The sequence below is a fragment of the Arachis duranensis genome, chromosome 9 (genome assembly GCF_000817695.3).
Source record: "Arachis duranensis cultivar V14167 chromosome 9, aradu.V14167.gnm2.J7QH, whole genome shotgun sequence".
Classification (NCBI taxonomy): domain Eukaryota; kingdom Viridiplantae; phylum Streptophyta; class Magnoliopsida; order Fabales; family Fabaceae; genus Arachis; species Arachis duranensis.
In genome coordinates this window covers 25,836,272-25,838,967 of record NC_029780.3, presented here as the reverse complement: position 1 = coordinate 25,838,967, position 2,696 = coordinate 25,836,272, and positions in this window count along the sequence as shown.

Sequence of the window (2,696 nt, the reverse complement as noted above, 5' to 3'; positions counted from 1 at the left end):
GCAAACTACAAGACAGTGAGATTCATACCCAAAGAGTACAGTAGGTAGCAAACAAAGAAATTGATCACGGATGTAAAGTACTATCTTTGGGATGAACCATATCTCTTCATGAGATGTGCAGACGGAGTAATCCGTAGATGTGTGCCTAAAGAAGAAGCACAGAAGATCCTCTGGTACTGCCATGGATCACATTATGAAGGACATTTTGGAAGTGAGCGAACAGCTACAAGAGTACTCCAATGTGGCTTCTACTGGCCTACTCTCTATAAAGACTCTCGAGTGTTTGTACTTAATTGTGATAGTTGCCAAAGATCTGGCAATCTACCTCATAGTTATGCCATGCCTCAACAAGGGATCTTGGAGATTGAGTTGTTTGTTGTATGGGGTATTGACTTCATGGGACCTTTCCCACCATCATACTCAAACACTTATATTCTGGTGGCAGTGGATTATGTATCCAAATGGGTGGAAGCTATTGCAACACCCACTAATGATACTAAGACAGTGCTAAAATTCCTCCAGAAACACATCTTCAGCAGATTTGGTATCCCTAGAGTACTAATCAGTGATGGGGGTACTCATTTCTGTAATAAACAGCTTTACTCTGCTTTGGTTCGATATGGAGTTAGCCACAAGGTAGCTACTCCATATCATCCACAGACAAATGGGCAAGCTGAAGTCTCTAATAGAGAACTTAAAAGAATCCTGGAACGGACTGTGATTAACCGTAGAAGGGATTGGGCAAGAAGCTTGGACGATACTCTGTGGGCATACAGAACAGCATTCAAGACACCCATAGGAACTTCTCCATACCAGCTGGTGTATGGAAAAACCTGTCACTTGCCAGTGGAACTGGAACATAAGGCCTATTGGGCAACCAGATTCCTAAACCTTGATGCCAAGTTAGCTGGAGAAAAATGATTGCTCCAGTTAAATGAGCTAGAGGAATTCAGACTCAATGCTTTTGAAAATGCAAAAATTTACAAAGAGAAGGCAAAAAGATGGCATGATAAGAAACTGTCATCCAGAGTCTTTGAGCCAGGGCAGAAAGTTCTGCTGTTTAATTCTAGGCTCAGATTATTCCCCGAAAAATTGAAGTCCCGGTGGAGAGGCCCATATGTGATTACAAGTGTATCACCATATGGATACGTGGAGCTTCAGGATAATGATTCTAACAGAAAGTTCATTGTTAATGGACAGAGAGATAAACATTATCTTGAAAGCAATTTTGAGCAAGAATGCTCAAAACTGAGACTTGATTAAAGCTCAGTATTAGTCCAGCTAAAGACAATAAAGAAGCGCTTGCTGGGAGGCAACACAGCCATCTACAAAGCTTATTTGTCAATTAATTGATTTTTACAGGTTTATGTCAATTATCTTCAAGGTAAAGTAGCAATTGCTTGAGTTCACAGAGTTATAGAAGGATTCAGAGGATAAAATAGCAAAAAGAAGCTCACTGGTGCGAAAAAAGCCAGTAAGAGCTGTTTTGGGCGCTGAACGCCTAAAAGAAGCACTTATTGGGCGTTCAACGCCAGTAAGGATAGCCATCTGGGCGTTAAATGCCAGAAAGAAGCATCTTCTGGGCGTTGAACGCTAGAAAGAAGCACCTTCTAGGCGTTCAACGCCAGATTTATAGCGTCTTGGGCGTTCAGAAAAACGTCCAGTGACAAAGGAGTTCCTGGCGTTCAACGCCAGCTAGAAGCAACAGCTGGGCATTGAACGCCCAGGAGAAGCTGAAAATGGGCGTTAAACACCCAAAACATGCAGCGTTTGGGCGTTTAACGCCAGGATTGTGGGGAGGAGGTAATTTCGTTTTTAATTCAAATTTCTTAAAATTTTTATATTCCAATTCATGATTTCTTGCATAAATGGTGCGCGAAATTGTGAACAATACTTTTCACAACTCTCATAATGAAAATGAAAATTATCAAGACACCAAACTTAGCAGTTTGTATACCACTGACACTAACAAAATGAAAATGCATATGAGACACACAAAACACTCAAGTCAATAGAATTCAAAGATCAGAGCACGAAAATTATCAAGGATTACTTGCAAATCCTTAATACACATGAATGCATTCAATTGACACTAAACTTAAGATGAGATACTAGACTCAAACAAGAAATATTTTTTGGATTTTATGACTTTTTTGATTTTTTTGTGTTTTTCGAAAATTAAGTGGAAAAGAAAGATAAAGGTATCAAAATTCTTAATGAGAATTCCAGGAATCATGCAATGTTAGTCTAAAGCTTCAGTCTAAAGGAATTAGACATGGCCAGCCAAGCTTCGGCAGGACATTGCATTCAAGAGCTAAATTGATGAAGATCAATCAGCTTTGGTGATGACAAGAACATCACTTTGAAACACTAGAATTCATTCTTAAGAATTCTGAAGAAAAAAAAAATACCTAATCTAAGCAACAAGATGAACCGTCAGTTGTCCAAACTGAACAATCCCCGGCAACGGCGCCAAAAACTTAGTACGCGAAATTGTGAACAATACTTTTCACAACTCTCATAATCCCCGGACATGAACCCCAAAAACTTGGTGGCTCAATACCATGGCATTACACAACTTCGCACAACTAACCAGCAAGTGCACTGGGTCGTCCAAGTAATAAACCTTACGCGAGTAAGGGTCGATCCCACGGAGATTGTTAGTATGAAGCAAGCTATGGTCATCTTGTAAATCT